The sequence below is a fragment of the Culex quinquefasciatus genome, chromosome 1 (assembly GCF_015732765.1).
Source record: "Culex quinquefasciatus strain JHB chromosome 1, VPISU_Cqui_1.0_pri_paternal, whole genome shotgun sequence".
In the NCBI taxonomy this organism is placed as follows: domain Eukaryota; kingdom Metazoa; phylum Arthropoda; class Insecta; order Diptera; family Culicidae; genus Culex; species Culex quinquefasciatus.
In genome coordinates, this window is record NC_051861.1 from 7,805,526 (window position 1) to 7,824,132 (window position 18,607).

At 39.3% G+C, this 18,607-nt stretch overlaps 1 long non-coding RNA gene across 1 annotated transcript in view; it reads left to right on the forward strand.

Annotated features, from left to right (window-relative positions):
- The first annotated feature begins 1,152 nt into the window (after positions 1-1,152).
- Positions 1,153-18,607, forward strand: part of LOC119765133 — a 76,067-nt gene continuing 58,612 nt past the window's right edge. The window contains exon 1 of the long non-coding RNA XR_005276516.1: positions 1,153-1,836. This is a non-coding gene — a long non-coding RNA (uncharacterized LOC119765133). The remainder of the gene's footprint in view (positions 1,837-18,607) is intronic.

Sequence of the window (18,607 nt, forward strand, 5' to 3'; positions counted from 1 at the left end):
TTAAGATTTTTCATGTGTTTTGGACTTCAAACTTCAATGCCCGTTTAACCCCACTTCCCTTTGTCGTAGAGGGCTCATATTTGGCATGAGTTCATTTCATGCATAGGCAAACAAACGCTGAAAGTTTCATCCAAATCGGAGCACCTCGATACGACCTCTAGAACAAACCGAGCAGAATCTACAAATACTGCCTCAAAGAAATCTACCCACATCAAACAATTCAAAATTATCATTAGCCAAAAAAAATCAAATGCATACAATTATTGAACTTTTACAAACAAAACAACAAATACCAATTCACCAGATTTTTACCACCTGTTGGAATGAAATTACTCAAATACATGAAATCAGCTCCAATTATAAACCACATCGCGTTAAATGTTCCCAAGAAATAAAAGCCCGTCCAAATTAAACCGACCAACGATCGGTGTAATTAAAATCGTTTAATCAGTTCACCCCGATGAATAACCATGCGGAGGGGCCCAAAACGGCCCCGAAATTCCAAAATGCAGTCACGCACTCGCAACACAGACTCAGCCCAGTAAAAGAAAAATAAAACCAACGGTTCTTCCCTTCTGGAAATGTACCGAAAAGCAGCTGTCATTGATCGCGCTGGAACCGATTGCCCAAAAGGAAAGGGTCACTCACGGTCTACCACCTTCTCCTCCCTCCTCCCACCCACTCCAGCAAGGGCACGACCGGAAAAGGTTAAAGTACTTACACTGATTTAATTTTCTCTCGCGCTCGAATTCCGACTGCGCTGCGTGTCGTGACAAGAACGTGTCAAGGTTTACCCGAAATGGGACACTCTCCGACGACGCGATCGCGACAACGCGCCGAACATTGCCGAGCGCGGGACACTCGCGAGAGAGTGAGATTTTTCCGCGTTCCGCTTTGTGCGGTGCTTCCGCTCACGCTGAACTTGATCGCGCCGCCGAGGTTGTCGAGAGAGCATTTCACGATCAAGGTCACTCTTTCTCCGCCGCGCACGGAAATCCTTGGCCGCGGATGCGCTGGGTGTTGTTCGGGTTGGGAGAAAGAGTGAGCGCGCCTGTGCGCGCGATCGTGGCGCGAGAGCGAGCTTTGAAAAACATAGAAAATGCCGAAGAAATGAAGACGAGCCCAAACTCTTCCGCGAACCATCAGCAGCTGAAGATCACGGCCGTAGTCGTGTCCGAGAGGAGAAGAAAACTTATATAACAACCTAGCGCCGATCGGTATTCTTTAGTTAAGTGCCAACCTTCGTACGGTCAAGATCGTACGAGATCCGCAGCAGTAGCAGCACCAGGAGCAGCTCCCAGAGTGTGTGTGTGCGCCGAGTGGTAGCCTGGAAGAAAGCAATTTCTTCCTGCAGGAAAGCGCGACCGAGCCGAGGAGTCCCGTTTCCGGCTAGGAAGTTGTTCTGTGTGCTCACAGTGTAACGAATTGTGTTCGAAGGAACAAACAGTTTCCGGAGTGGAAAAGAAGCCCGATCTCTTCTGAGCTTGCGCAGAAGCAGAGTGTTGAGAAGAAGCGAGAATCGCTGGGAAGCAATCGAGGCAATTAGAAGCAAGGAAAGGGGGAAACAAACTACTGTTAGTGCGATTTTGCGGGAAAGCGTTCAAGCGCGATCCTCATCACCACCAGAAGTGAAATTCTGACGAAGGCCACGAAATCTCGAAAAAGTTCGTTTTTTTGCCGCGAGCAAAAAATAGTTAGCTAACCCACGGAAAGAGATAGCCAAGACCAAAGTGCGATACAAGTGTTGTGAGTAGCAGACAGAAGTCGCGAGGAGATCCAGCCCCCCAAGCAGCGTGCAGAACTGCTGCCGTGGACCCAGAGATTCCTCGTAGCAAGGTAAGAGTCCTCACCGGTTATCCGGAGCATCATCGATCGAAGGGCCGCCGAAGAAATCTTCACTTTCTTCACTCCCAAAATGCGAAGAAGATGATCGATCCAGCCCATGAAGCCTGTTGATTAGCCGGTGGACCTCGAAATTCCTCAACCCAAAAGCCCCCGAGAACCGTTTTTCTCGGCCCCCCCGATTCTGCCAAGTCATCGCCAATTAGAGATGCATGGGAGATTTGGCGTTTGTGCAAGATACCGATCTCGAGAACTTCCCAGATGTCGATGATCGGCGCCGCGCCATTTCTTAATTAGTGCGAACGAAGATCTTCGAACGAAAGAAAAAATATTTAACGTTCACTGCTCTCATAAAGATCGACCGTTTTGGAACGCTTGCGCGATCCCTCGATTTTCGAATGAAAGTTCAATTAAGGTGGCTGCGTACACCCAGAACCCGGAGGTCGTCCAATGCCTCTCGGAAACCTTTTAGGGTCAATCAAAAATTTTCCGATTTTTGACTGGCTCGTTCCGGAATTCGGCGGTGGGACCGATAATGGATTTTTTTTTTGTTTTTTCTTTCCTCCATTAAGAACACAATTTGCTTTCCCATTTCTCCCCCCAAACCCAGTCGAAATTGGTTAGCCACTTCTTGAATTCAATTGTGCGCCGAGTGTTTTTTGATTGCATCTCGAAGAGGAGAAAATATTTGGGTTGGTCGTTGGGCTGGAGAGTGTGTGGTTGGGAAGTTCCACCAACGAACTTATGGAGACGCACGTGCGAGGGCTGAATTGGGCACTTCTCGAGTGCGTTTGCAGTGCAATTGAAAACAGATTGAGATGGAGTTGGAGGAGGTTTTTCGAAAATTGACACTGTTTTATTTTGAATGTGGGTTCGTTGAGACGGTTTCGATGATACATGGATTGAGGAAATATTTGTGGCTTATAAAGTCTTGAAAACAGGACATTGAGCAGGGCAGCATTTTTTGATTTGTACAAGTTTTTAAAAAAATTATCTTAGTTTGTTAAAAAAAATGAAGCTTTCTATTATTTTAAAACAATTAGTTTCTTCAACATCCGTGTACAAAAAACGATGAATAAATAAAGCCACTGAAATTTAATTACTAAAGAACAATTTACTGACAAATAATATTGATTTTTCCAACGTACTAAATTTACCACGTCTATTTTGTTTGCAAAAAAAATGTTTTAGAAGTAGCTTGAACATCGCTTTTGTTTTCACAGAAAATTGTTTTTCTATATTTCAAAACACAAATTTCGCATTTGGCAATTTGAAATATAATTTCGTACACAAAAACGAAAGTAGTAATCAAGCTGTGTGTAAGTAAATTTTGCATTATATTATGAAAATCTATGCAATATTGCACCCTGAAATGTGTAGCCCATCAGTATGGTAAAGCTACTTGACCGAAATTTTAAGCTCATATATGCGTTTATCCTTTCGGTCTGATGGCCGAGCGGGCTAAGGCGCCAGTCCTTACTGTTGGTGCTGGGTTTTAATCCCGTGGTTGCAACTTTTTTTTTGCGTTTTCAAAAATTATACATGCAGTGTGTAATATAAAGTGTCTTTTGGTCGGTGATGTGCATGCTTGTGCATGCGATTTCACCATCCGATTTTTTGCTGTGTGCTAAATATGGAACTCAAAATGCGCATCAAAAAAATAAGTTCTCCAATATAAGTCTAGATTATTTTTTACTCTTAGTTCTAAAAAAATCAAGGTTTTATGCAAATAGAAGTGAAGACGGTTTATTATACCTTGAAAATAAGTTTCCATCATTTAATACTTATAATACCTAAAAATAACACTTTTTTTTTGTTTCATTCAAACTTGAGTAGAGTAAATGAACAAAAAATTGAGAACATTGGAAATAAGGATCGAAGCATTTATTTTGAAAAATAAAAGATATCAACTAAATACAAGAAAAAAAGTCTGTTGAGTCAATTACTATTTTATCAAATTTCTAGCCAAGTTTTCTTAAATATTTGGCAAAAAATGCACAAAATGTTTCAGGCACAGAAAAAAAATGATGGTAATATTCATCAGAAAATGGTGACAGATTTTGTGGCAAAATAAATGATAAATTTTACCCCAGAAAATGATGAACTTTCATCAGTTTTTGATGAATATTCATCAGGTTCACATTTTTACACATTTTTTATGTAATATGACTCAAAAAAAGAGGTAATATTCAACCTACCAAATTTTCAACATTCAGAAATTCAAATTTTTTTTCTGTGTATATTATTAATGCTACTATCAAAATTTCGCATAAAGTCAATGAATCATTTTTCTCACCATTGTTCGTCTTTTGCCGAAATGTAGTCCCAAAATACAATTTGAAATTATAAGCTTTAAAGAGTTCAATTTTATAAAAATATTTTTTTTCATAATTTTTTTTTGCCCGCTGGTTCAAAGCATTTTAATGAAAAAAATGTGATATTGTGACCTCATCTTATTTATGATATTTTTTTAAAGCGCTTTTTATGTTGAAGAAGTAGCACTACACCGGAAAATGGTAAACTTACATGTTTACCGAAGTAAAATTTTGATTGATTTTTTTAACTTTTTGGTTAGGAGATTTAAACTAAATGTAAAATTTGTATCTGCCAAAAAAAGTAGTTTTGGTAACAAATTTAAAATATGTAGTTTTTTTAGCTTTTTTTAAAAAAAAAGCCAGTATTTTTCAACAGATTTTTTAAAAAGGCGATTGAAATACATTTATGAACCTAGCCAACTTTAATTTTTCTGTGTCATGGTTTACATGTTTGTCGAAGAAAATTTAGCAACAAATTGAGAAAAACACACCCTTTCGAATCTCGCAAACGTATTAAAACTGGTAACGTAAGGCTTCAAAAATACGTTAAAACTTGAAAAAAAAATTAGTTTGAATAAGTCTAAACTCTTGATAATGGGAAAAGACAAGCATTAGAAAATGTTTTCAAATCAGTTCAAATGTCGATTTCAAAATATTTTTCGGTAATAGGTTCAAGAGAATCTCTCCTCTTGATTTTCGAAAAGAAGGAGCAAAAGCAAGCTTCCCATGCGCCAGTGCCAACGCACACCGCGGGTTTGGTTTTCTAGCTTCGGTACGTGCCTGAACCCATTTGTGTATTGGTTTCTTGGTACATCGTACCAGCGCATCACGACACTCTCGGCTCGCCCCATCGGTTTTGTGTCTGGCACTCACCCATGGCATGAACCCAGCGTGCTGTGGTACGCGCCATGGTATTGAACCCGTTTTGTACCGCCAATACCGGTTCGTGCCGAGTAAGGTTCATGCACCGGGTTCATGCCATGGGTGAGTGCCAGACACAAAGTCGCGCTGGTACGATGAACCAAAATACCCTCGGCTCGTGTGAGTCGGGTACGGGTGTAAACCGAACAAAGCAGGCGCAAAGCAAACCCGAGGTACAAGTGAACCGCGTGTACCGCACGGTGCAGGGAAGCTTGAGCAAAAGCTTCAAAAAATGCAAAAAAAATGTTTCTGATTTTCCAATTCAAAGTTCCCACCAAAAGGTGTGAAAGTGTTTTCCCCAAAAACGGATCATTTCCGCTGCGATCAAACACAGCTAACCATCGGGTTACAACCAGCTCACAGAGCATACCAGAAAGTGATCACAATCCCACCTGGGAGTTAATCAACACCCACCAAGGTGCTATTAGCGAGAGGAAAAGTGGAAAAAAATATATAACAACAACAACAAAAAATATCGAAATCAACCATCTCCAATTGGTACCTTTTAACTTGTGAAGATCGGAAACTGTGAGAAAACAGCCCAGAGTCGCAGACAAACCTGACAATCAGACACCAGCCTCAAAGTCTCTCTTAAACCCACTCATCAAGGCATCGAGCGCCCATCGAGCCTTCCCCCGTAATTTCAATTAATTAGATCAGTAAAAGCGCGCACTTTCTTTGCGCGCCTCAATCAAAGTTAAGCAAAAAAAAACAACAGATCCCAGCAATTGGGACCTACTGAGCAAAAAAAAACACTAGCCACTGTTGGTTCGACCAAAGTCTCTAATTATGACACATCCCACAACCAGTTGGAAGCAAATCTAGCAAAAAAAAACTGCTCCAGAAAACAAACATTCAGCAAACTCAGCAATCAAGTCCAGCAGCAGCAGAGCAAAAAAAAAAGTCGATCACGTTTTGCGCGAGTGATAAGGCGAAATCTCTTACACCCCTCACAAAACACCCAATTACAACCTTTTAGGGGCAATCAGTGGTTTTCTCGCGCGCGCTCCCCAAACATAAAAAAGCGAAAATTATCTCTTGGGCTTTGAGCTTTTGACTTCGAGGAGAAACAACGAAAAAAAATGGGAGCACTTGAGCGGTGTTGCACAATAGCCGTTTTGATGGCCCCGGAAGTGGTCGGATTTTTCTGCACACATTTTCCCTCAAACACTCTTCTGGTCTAAGTGGAATATGTCAGCTCTCAATGCAGTGGGTATCGGGGAAAAGGAAAAGTTTTTTTTTTTCGAGGTTCGAGGTTTGGAAAGTGCGCACTATCAGTGGTTTGAGGAGGGGGAAATTTTGGAGGTTTATTGCGGTATTACTTGGAAGTCCAAATAAAAAAAAATCAGAAGCTCTTAAAACTTCTAAACAAATGTTGAATTTAGGCATCATTATGACTTTTTTGGGGAAAATGAGCATGTCTAGTGCAAAACGATCATAAATCTAAAAAACTAATTACTTCCGAGCACACTACTTTTTAGACTTTAGACAAAAGTGAGTAATTGTGCCAAATTGAATTCAGGATAAAAAAACATAAGAGTTCTACAGCTGACCAAATTTCAACAAAATCAATAACATTTTTCAGTTAAATTTTCCTTTTTCAATGATATTATCAATTGTAGATTTATAACTTTTCAATTTGCGAGCTGATTAAAAATGTCCATGTTAATATTCGAAAATCTGTATTTTTTCTGATCAATTGGGTTCTGTGGGTTATAAATTGAACTTTTAAGTAATAATGAAACACAGCATAAAAGCAAAATTTGATAGGAATAAGTGTTATGAGATAACTGTTAAATCCAGGAAGAAAAAAGATAATATTGAAGCACTTGATAATTTATGATCAAAATTTTCCGCTAAACATTTGAACAATGGTGTGAAGTCTTTATAATAAAACAAAAAAAAACACAGCAAAAGAATCCCGATTTTATCATTACACTACGTCAAATTCCTAACAAAATATGATATAAATTATTTTTTCAAATTACTTATCAGTTCGGGGACACAAATGGCATCTGTTGCTCCGAGTTTAGGATGGTGCCGGAGTCATGAATTTAAAAAAATATATGCCTTTTTGAAATTAATGAACATATTTTCATACAATATTTTAATAATAATTTTTATCTGCCAATCAAATTTGCGATCGAAAAAGATCAGCTTTTAAGTTGTAGACATTATCAAGTTGATAAATAATGGATGTTTTTTATTTCAAAATATTTTATGAAAAACCACCCATCGAAAAAATACTTTAGGAAAGCTGAGAAAATTTTCAACAATTTTCACTTTTAGACTATGTGATAAATTTTGAAAAGTTGAATTTCTTCAATGTCACCTAATCAACCCTGATTTTTCAACTGATGTTTCATATCTCAGAAGCTATATTATGCTTTTGTGAAATTTAAAGCTTTGTTCACTTTCAAAATAATTTCGAAATTAAAAAAAAAAAAAACAAAAAAAATCAAACCATCCACATTAACGACCCTCGGGTCTTTTGTGGTCTCTATTGCAAGTTTCTGCTCGAACCTAGGAGTCCGAAGGCTTGAATGGGGAGAGCATCCAAACCTCTTTTTACTCCAAGGAACCTTCCACCCCAGTGTTTGAACTGACGACCTTTGGATTGCGAGTCCAACCACCGCCAGCGATTCCACCGGAGTAGGCTTGGTTTGGTGTGTTGTTTGTACTTATGGCGTGAAGACGACTCCTACACCTGGAATGACTTAACGGCCTAACAACCAAGGCCGGGACCGACATTTTACTTCCTCATCCGAAAAAAAAAAACAAGTCGAACATTATGATCCAGCTAAAAATGCCTTATTTTGAACATTTTTAAATATTTGACTTGATATTAAAATTTAAAAATTCAAAAATTTATATTTTGAATAATGAAAATTTTATCACAAATTTTCGAGACATTGTTGATAAATCAAAATAATTTTCAATAAAAATGTTTTTAAAGAAGATCATGTGTTTAGATCCTTATTTAGTAGAGGTGGGCAAAAAAAGAGCGAGCCGCTCAAAGATCCGGTTCATTGAAAAGAGCGAACGAACCGTGGCTCACAAAAAGAACCGCGGTTCTTTTTAATCTCCGGTCTTTTGAAAGAACCGTTTCAAGATGGCATGATTTTGATATAAATATATTTTACTGAATTTTCAAAAAAATAGTATCAAATTTGTTTTGAGAATTTGAAATGCAATTTCAAAATGTCAATGCTTATAAAAATTAATCCCAAAAGTAAATGATTTGTTAAAATCTTACCAAAATGTACTGAATACTGAATATTTTATCGATTCAATCAGAATGTAGAAAAGTTCACAGAATATTTTCTACAAATAAAATATTAACATTATTTCAATTCATGTAGAAATTAATACAATTTTAAAATTACTGGCAATTTTTCCGGCATGCTAGATTTAAGTTTGGATGCCATTCTATTAATCTAATGTTTAGGTTCGAGTAGAAATCTTGACATGAAGACCACCAAGACCTATGGTTTTCAAGGGCATCTTCTCGTTTTCAGTTTAATTTCAAATAATTTATAAAAGTCCAATGTGTTATAAAATCACACGATTCTTAAAAAAACTTTTTCATCCAAATTTTGAAAAAGAGCGAATGAGCCGTTCAAAAGAGCGGCTCTTTTTAATGAGCGAACGAAAATGAGCGGCTCCTAAAAAAGAGCGATTTTGCCCACCTCTATTATTTAGTGAATCATAAATAAAATGATAGTAGAATTGAAATTCATAGAAAATATTACTTCAAGCTTTCTCAACTCAGAAAAGGTAACGGCAGTTAAAGAATCATGATATTGGACCAAGGAAAAATTTTTACTTCTTTTGTTCACTGGATTATCTTGGAGTTGAAATCTCTTTTTGAAATTTCATCAACGCGATCCAAAAATAACCTGACCAACCAGAAAAAATCCGCCTGTATTCTTTCTTTCTCCGTTCCACCCCAAGGGCGAGTATTTTCTCTGGACCCCTCATAATTTCGATATTTTCCCCCCTAATTTCGGCATTGTAACCTTTGCACCAGAATTTTGTTTTCACCGTGCTGTTCTCCGCTTCTGAAGCAAGCCTTCACATGTGCGCGCGCCCATCACTTCCCGAACCATCTTCCACGGCGTTGATGGCCAACCTTGCTGCTTTTCGTCCGAAAATCCATACATCGCACAACCAGAGGTTATTTTCGGGATGTAATTTGATTTCTCCCGTGCTTATTTTTTTCCTTTCTCGTATATTTTTCGCATTCTCATGCCCTCCTTCAGGTGCGATCGATGATTGGTCTGGCGCTGATTGGCGTACACGCGGCGAAGGGATCTCCCCCGGGTTTGACCCGGCCAAACAAGTGCATGAACTCTACCTCTACCTCTCTATACCCAAATTGATCAATTCGCTCGTTCAACGGGATTAACGCGGCCGTTGATTGTTCAGCTATTGTTGGATGCTCCCGGAGTCCCGGTGTGCACACGTCATGTGCGGAATTCTTGGCCCGCTGATTATGGGGTTTAACTCGTCCGGAAAGTGATGCCCGGCGTGTCCAGATGTTCTGGAAGCTCGGCCTCCCCCGATTAGGGTCAGGATTATTTGTTCTAAACCCGTGTTTTCTTCCTAATTACCCGCACTAATCTCCCGTATTAATCTGATTACCCCGGAGGAATGTGTTTGTGTGAAAACACAAACACCGATCAAGAACCACAAGGTCTAAACCACACCGGACAGGTAATCAGATCTTAAGGGGTCGCACAAACCCGCACACAACCATACACACACACAGAGTCTTCGGGTAACTGCGAGTACCGTTCGACAGAATCACCACCGTTGACGTTGGTCGGTTAGTCGGTGCAACTCTCTACCAGGTCTAGACGTTCATTCACGTTGATCGACGCTCGACGAAGCAGGAAGCACCGTGCTGCTGCTGATCCCATCAAGCTTCTGCGCGCAAAGTATGCGTAAGAATGCATACTTAGTTGCCTCGGTGTCCCCACAATTACCCGCGACTTGTCCAACCAAGATGCTGCTGCTCGCGTGCACTTGGGAGCGAGCTTTTACAGAAGAGTTACAGTTAGCTGCGTTCTACGGCGGCAGCGATGCGACGCTGGCGTATTATGGGAAGTAAGATTGGATGGCGACGACGACGGTGAGAATGGGCCGTCTGAACGTCGGAAGGGAAGAAATGGTTGGTGTTGGAGAGGACAAGGAAATGTCTTTCCCCTAAACTCGATCGATCGAGCGCGGTTAGGTTTACCAGGGGCGAGCGAAGTTGAAGTCTTGAACAGCTGAAACGATTTGGACTCGTGGGAATTTTGAACTGATGGTTTGCATAGCTAAGTCAACCCAGGCTTCACCGATTTTCTAGCTTTGGCAAGTTCTTCACAAAAACCTCATTATTTATCCCGTATAAAAAACGGATAAATCTATTAAAAAATCGCCAAAAATCAATTTTTAATCATTGTCAGCAACCAAATTTGAAAATTATATGATTACAGTCGACTCTTTGTCTGTCGATATTCTCGATATCAATATTGCTCCAGCTGTCAATAATTTTTGCAGTCCCTTCAAGAACCATACTTTGATTTTTTTTTGTTTTATAACTTGATACCTTCCGCTCTCAACGGTCCCTTTAATATCGACAACGAGAGAGTCCACTGTATATGTTTGAAGTAAAAAGAGTATACAAAGTTTTATGAAAATTTGCCCTAAACCATGATTGAACACTTTTTTTAATCCTAATTGCTTAAAATTCAATTTAAAGGCAAAATCTTAAGATTAAGTAATGATAAATGATGACACATGAAATAACAAAAAAAAAAAAGTAACATGACCTCCAGAACAAACAAAAAACTAAATTTTAAAGTATTGGGTAATTCTCCGCCAACTCACACAGCAGTTGCCCCGACCCCTCTTCGATTTGCGTGAAACTTTGTCCTAAGGGGTAACTTTTGTCCCTGATCACGAATCCGAGGTCCATTTTTTGATATCTCGTGACGGAGGGGCGGTACGACCCCTTCCATTTTGCACATGCGAAAAAGAGGTGTTTTCAATAATTTGCAGCCTGAAACGGTGATGAGATATTTGGTGTCAAAGGACTTTATGTAAATTAGACGCCCGATTTGATGGCGTACTCAAATTCCGAAAAACGTATTTTCATCGAAAAACACTAAAAAAGTGTTAAAAATTCTCCCATTTTCCGTTACTCGACTGTAAAAATTTTGGAACATGTCATTTATGGGAAATTTAATGTACTTTTCGAATCTACATTGTCCCAGAAGGGTCATTTTTCATTTAGAACAAAATTTTCATTTTAAAATTTCGTGTTTTTTCTAACTTTGCAGGGTTATTTTTTAGAGTGTAACAATGTTCTACAAAGTTGTAGAGCAGACAATTACAAAAATTTTGATATATATACATAAGGGGTTTGCTTATAAACATCACAAGTTATCACGATTTTACGAAAAAAAGTTTCAAAAAAGTTGGTCGTCATCGATCATGGCCGTTCATGGTCACCCGCGACAGACACGGACGACGAAACAAAGAGAAACGCAAAAAGTAACTTTTTCAAAACTTTTTTTCGTAAAATCGCGATAACTTGTGATGTTTATAAGCAAACCCCTTATGTCTATATATCAAAATTTTTGTAATTGTCTGTTCTACAACTTTGTAGAATTGTTACACTCTAAAAATAACCCTGCAAAGTTAGAAAAACACGAAATTTAAAATGAAAAATTTTGTTCTAAATGAAAAATGACCTTCTGGGACAATGTAGATTCGAAAAGTACATTAAATTTCCCATAAAATGTTCAAAATTTTACAGTCGAGTAACGGAAAATGGGAGAATTTTAAAACTTTTAGTGTTTTTTCGATGAAAATACGTTTTCGGAATTCTGAGTACGCCATCAAATCGGGCGTCTAATTTACATAAAAGTCCTGACACCAAATTTCTATCTCATCACCGTTTCAGGCTGCAAATTATTGAAAACACTCTTTTTCGCATGTTCAAAAATGGAAGGTCGTACCGCCTCCGTCACGAGATATCAAAAAACGGACCTCGGATTCGTGATCAGGGACAAAAGTTACCCCTTAGGACAAAGTTTCACGCAAATCGAAGAGGGGTCGGGGCAACTTTTCCCGATTTCGTGTGAGTTGGTAGAGAATTACCCTATTCAGAAAGATAAAATTCACTACAAAGGTTTTTTTGTCCAATTTTTTGACAATTTTTTTAATTGCCTCGAGCAAAACAAATTCGTGTCTAAGTTTCAAACTATTGGAGCATAAATTATCACAATATATTGAAAGTTTTAATAACATAGTTAAAAAATCATGGTAATATTACATCTGAAACGAAGTATATCTTTTGAGCAGGGTTACCAGGTCAAAATTTGAAAAATCAAATATATCGATGAAAAATCTGGAAAAATCTGGCAGACGGAAATTTTACAATTGTGAATGGCGAAGGGGAGGCAGGATATGAATTGATTCAAAATTTTGTAGAATTCAATTCAGAATTCAGGTCTTACTGATTTAATGACCTTAAAAAGTTGAATTTACATCTTCTTTTTGTAAAACATATTCTACTTTTATTTGATTTTCCATAAAATACGTTCATTTTAATCAAAAATATTGTATAAGATGGGCATAAAGTGAAAAATCTGGCAAAATCTGTCAATATCTGGCACAGAGAAGGGTAAATCTTTATTCTGGCTGACACATGAAAAATCTGGCATTCCCAGATTTATCTGGCAACCTGGCAACTCTGCTTTTGAGTCAGAAAAAAATGTGTGATTTTACTTCCGAAAATGTGTACATTTACCACTTTTCTTGTGTAATATCACTTTTTCAGTCTGACTTGAGGTAAAATTACAAAATAAACGATGTATTATTCTACCTTCCAAAATTACATCTTCCAAATTTACACATTTTTTTACTGTAAAGGCTGGTAGAAATTGTATTTAAAGTTTTTGTTTCTTGGCTCAGGTCACGCTTGATTTTCAAAATTTTGAAACAAAAAGTACAAAATTCTACACATCATTACAGTTATTCTACCATTCGGTCATTCGATAATTCGTTATCCTACCATAATAAATATTCAAATTATCATGAATTCATGAGAATATATCTGGAGTTTTTTTTTTTGAAAAGGTCCAATAAACCAAATTTTCAGTTTTTGGTTTTTGGCTGTTTTTTAATACCCCTGACTCAAGGCGGTTTCAAAAACACCCAAAAAGCAAAAACTGGAAATTTGGTTTATTGGACCTTTTCAAAAAAAAAACTCCAGATATTATTTCCAACGCTTTTACGTCTTTTTCCGTTCTGCGATCCTAACATTCAAAATGTGCTAAAATATTAACAAGTTTTTTTTGCAATTCCGTCGTGAATCTACTTACTTTTCCTGTCATTCTTGAACGACGAAACAGCATACTTTTCTGTACCAAAAATAACAAAATCGAATAGCAACACTTTTCAAAATAAATGCTGAAAAGTTTTACTTTTCAGCACTGAAATGGGTGCCAAAAAGCTAAACTTTTCAGCACTTGTTTCGAAAAGTAACACTTTTCACCATTTTTTGATTTAAACGATTTATTAACAAAATACATGAAAATTTGACTTAAAATTTCACTCAGTGTGTGTTTTATGGAATTGCAAAAAAATTTGTATGGAACTCGTTGCAAAACTTGATTTTTTCAGCACTCTTCGTATTTATCCAACTCGGTGAACCTCGTTGGATAAATGTACGACTCGTGCTGAAAAAATCCTCTTTTTGCAACTTGTTGCATAAACTACTATTTCAGCACATGTTTCTAAAAGTAATACTTTTCGACACTGCTTTTGTTTTTGAGCTAACCGACTACTCTTAACGCCTGTAATTTGTAAATTTAAGAAGCATCAAAATCATAGTCAATTTCAAAAACAGTTGAGTCACAAACATCAAGCAGAGTCATGACAAGCGTCAGCTTTCAAAAATCTCGAACGCCACAAACAAATCCACACACACCGACTAAAAGCTTCAAATCCACCCACAATAACTGCACACACAGCTCAACCCCGGGTCTAATCAGCCCCAACTCAACCCCACTAAGTGAACTGTGTGGCAAAAAATTTCACGCCCGTCGGCGGAGGGGGTTGGAAAACCCGTCATTGCCATCAACGCCCGCAAGATGAAATTAACGGATAAGACAGTTTTATTTTCGCAGCAATTGCTTTCTCCGCGCGTCTAGTTAGTGCGCGGAGGTCTACTCAAGTCAAGCGGTTTAGTTAGCGGCTAACCTGCTCGTCTCGCCTCTAGTTTTTGGCTAGTCCAATTTAGACTTGCCAAAAAAAAGAAGCACGACCAACCTGTAAATTACCGATTTGCATTGAGCGCTCACATGAACTCGCTGCCGATCTAACTGTGTGCGCTCTGCGATGTCATTACGCGCGAGGCGTTGAAACTGTTAATCGGCGCAGTTTAAAAGTCCATTTTGCGCAAAGCGCAAATTCAATCCATCTTCCTCCCCGCAGCAGCAGTGTCCGTTAATCCAACTTTCCACCAGGGGGCGAGAGTGCTCTGCTTCAGTTTTTTTTCTTTCCTATCCCCGATCTCGATTACTATTTGCGCTTGCAATACTGTATTTTTGCCCCCCAGACCCCCGGGCTGATGCACTCTGTTGTGAACCGCGCGCGTATGTACCCGCCCGAATTGATAACGTTCTTCTTGGTTAGAGGAAAATTGCGCGCGCTCGCGCTCGAATCCGCGAATTAATGTATTCGAAAGTTGTTGAAACCAAAACTCGTAAGTAGAACCAACTAACGCCAAAACGTGCTGGAAACTTTTAATCACCAGAAAGTGTACAGATATTGAGCAATTATCTCATCGCCTTCAAGAGTTGGGGTGCAGCAGTTTTCAAAGTGCTTCTCTAGATGATGAATTGAGCGCAAATGAGAGAATGGGGGACTCTAGAACTAAGGCAAATCACGTTTGAAATCGATTTGCACTTGCAGGTGTGCAGTTGGGGAAAAGTTTGCGGAGATTGGCTAACGGGAAGGGCAACGATTTTCCGGAGACTTCAATGCCTCTTGGTGACGAACCTTTAAATCGTTTTAGTAAATTGTTTTCTTTCTCCTCTATTTACAGGTAAGCGCATGATAAGATCATCCGTCATCGTTCAGCTTCTAAAATCAAGTAAATATCTGAACCAAATAGGTTTGAAACATCCAAAATGCTCACTCCTCAATCATAACTTTACATTATCGGAGCCAACGGCTCCTAAAGGCGCTCATGGAGAACGTAATTCTACCTCCAGCGGGAATCCCTAATTAGATTAGCACCAGCCCAGAACGGCCGAGAATTGCCAACGATGACGTTGCCGAGGGCCGCAGCGTTAGCGCTAATGCTTCCGACTGCAACGCTCTCGGCAAGCGCAAGCGTGATTGGATTTGTGTAAGCTGCCGGCGATTGTGAAGCTGAATTGATTGGAGTTGTTGCACAGAACAAAATATTGAAAAAATACTTTTTTCTAAAATTTAATGTAGGACTACGCCGCTCTTGAAGGAGCTGAGGAGCTTTTTTTAATAACAACAGGATCGCAAATTTGACAGCTTTTGTAGCATGAAAATTGGAGTCAATGGATTCAATTTCCACAATTTTTCACTGTGCCCAACATCGTTAATCCGACAATCCAGCAATCGCCACAACTGGCAATGATACTCCTCCGAGCTAGCTCCTTAGGAGCGACCACAGCCACCGTCATCATCATTTCTCCATTTGTACCGATCGATCAACCCTCGAGGACCAATTTCTCCGATCGCGCTCACAATTAAACGTACCCAATGATTAGACGCACCTTGGCTTGCCGTGGGCCTTCTCGGCTAGGTTCTTTTCCGTTATCAGGTGGGAACCTGGGATAAGGAGGTTACATTTCACCTCCTTATGCACGAAGTTTTGTGCGAGATATTTTGTATAGATTTGAATCTCGTAATATTTTATTAGCTGAACATGACTGCTTAGACCGTACCAAAACGAGTCCAAATGCAAGTGAAACTTACTTGATAATACCATGGAAAATTTCCCTTATCCCCTTAAAGAAGTCTTCCGAATCCCATGTTTATGGTTGGTGTACGAATGGGAGTTATTCAGAATTATGATTTCATAGGAAATTTCGGAGTTGTAAAATTATTGCATATACATGACGAAATCCAGTCTGCAATCAATGCAGCAAAGATTAGAATCCTTGCCAAGAGTTACTGGACTGCTTAGGCCATTAACCTTCCCAAAACCCGTCCAACTCGGGCGAAACTCACTTGTAGATACCGAGGAGAATTTCCCTTATCCCCTTAAAAAAAGTCTTCCGAATCCCATTCCTTAATCTTGGTGCACGGATGTGATATTTCGAATTATGAATTCCTAGGAGTCCGCATATACATGACGAAATCCAGTCTGCAATCAACGCAGCAAAGATTATAATCCTTGCTAAATTTCACTAGCCCAGAGTGACTGCTTAGACCATTAACTTTCCTAAAACCTGTCCAACTCAGGCGAAACTCACTTGTAGACACCGTGGAAAATTTCCCTTATCCCCTTAAAAAAAGAATTCCGAATCCCATCCTTTGATGTTGGTGTACGGATGGGAGATATTTTGAACTATGAGTTCATAGGATATTTCGGAGTTGGAAAATCGTTGCATATACATGACGAAATCCAGTCTGCAACCCACGGAGTAAAGATCGGAATCTCGTAAAATTTCATTTCCTTCTTCCAAGATCCTTAGTTGGCAGCTCTGTACGCAGGAATGCATTTCTGCGTTTGTCCACGACGTGAACTGGATCCATCCATTCAAAGTTCCTGCCGTGGATATCTTGCTCTCAAGCCAAGCTCGCAGAGCGCTCAACTCTGATAATTATTTAACTGTTTATCACCGTTTGAGCTGGTGTGGCCTGGAGATCACCAACTCGCTCGCTCGCTCGCTCTCTCTATCACTCCAGGAAGCACCGTCTCGGAATGTGTGTTGTACAGAGGCTCGCGCACAGCCAAACGCACATGCAGACCCGTAGCTATGCGCCAAGATCTGGACTAGTCCGCAGGAGAACGGGATCGATTATTATGCTGTGGCTCGGGTTGCACAATTTCTTCCAACTTCTGGTTTGGCGCAACAACGTTGCCCGGTTGCTCCCCTTTCTACGCGTTCGATTTGTGGCAGCGTTCTACGGGGAACGGCGCGCGGACCAAACTGACCCAGTGCCGCGCCCCGGGCCTTGCTCTAGAAAGTGGCCGTCAAAACAATAATTGAGCACAGACACCCGCGCACGATCAACCTCAGACTAATCCGATTGTTTTTGAATAATAATTGGAGCTCAGATCGTGGATTGGACGTGTTTCTGGTGCGTTCAACCCGGTGAACTCTGACCTTGAGGGACCACACACGCACCCTCCCGTAATGGGGAGGAAGTTCTGGACGGTGCGCTATTAAAGGTCTACGTTGATTGAAGCACGCCGAGGGTTCTAACTTTGCTGCCGTAAAAGTCAGCCGACTGGAAGAATCTCGTGCGTACTCATTAAATCTACTCTACACTCTCGAAAAAACAATGTTCTTGCTTCGGCGCGCCAGCCAATTCCGCGCGGGAAAAATATGAAAAAGGAGGTGTAAAGTTCGCCAGTTTTTTTTTTTATTCTATCTTTTTTGAATGGGTCAATTCGCGCTCACCTTAAAGTTGTGTTTTACGCACACACACACACGCACACTAGAGGGAAGTACAATTTTCGGAAATGGTTCTGGGCTGCCGTAAAGATCATTAATTACAGGCATTAGAACCCGCGGGCGCCGCCGCGGCGTTTATTCTTTTGAGCGCGGTCTATTAACTTTAATTTGATTAAAAGTGTTTCGCCATTGTACGAAAATGAGAATGGGGAATTGATCGAGTTGGGTTCGTTTGAACAGTCGTAAAACAAAGCTTTTGAACTGAATTTGCTGAGTAGAGAATTAATTATAATTGAAATTTTTTTGAAAACATAAAAAATAAAATTTGGCTGCAATATTTAACTAATCAATCCGAAGAACTTCAAAATCCAGAAGAATGTATATTTATTTTTTTTGTCTGAAATATTTTTTTGAATTGCACTCCGAATAATATGTTTTGAAACTTTTTAGAAATTTTGTATTACATCCTTTTTTACATTTATGTCTTGAGCAATAACGTAATGCTTCGTAACCCGGACACCTCATCTTGTTTTATCAATTATTTGGATATACACGGAGAAAAAACAGTTCCCAAAATCGTGAACACCCGTTCATGAAATTGGGAACCACGAGCAAAGTGTTCAAATGCCATGGTACGATTTTCAAACACGTACCATGGAATTTGAACATTTTGTTCGTGGTTCCCAATTTCATGAACGGATGTTCACGATTTTTGGAACTCTTTTTTCTCCGTGTAAGATCGCATAATAACTGTCAAAACTGTGTTATTTGATGAATTTTAACATAAAATTTCATTTCAAATTTGTTTGGTCGCTGTATTCAATGCCAAAATAATTAAATTAAATAAACAAATTAGTTTACCAA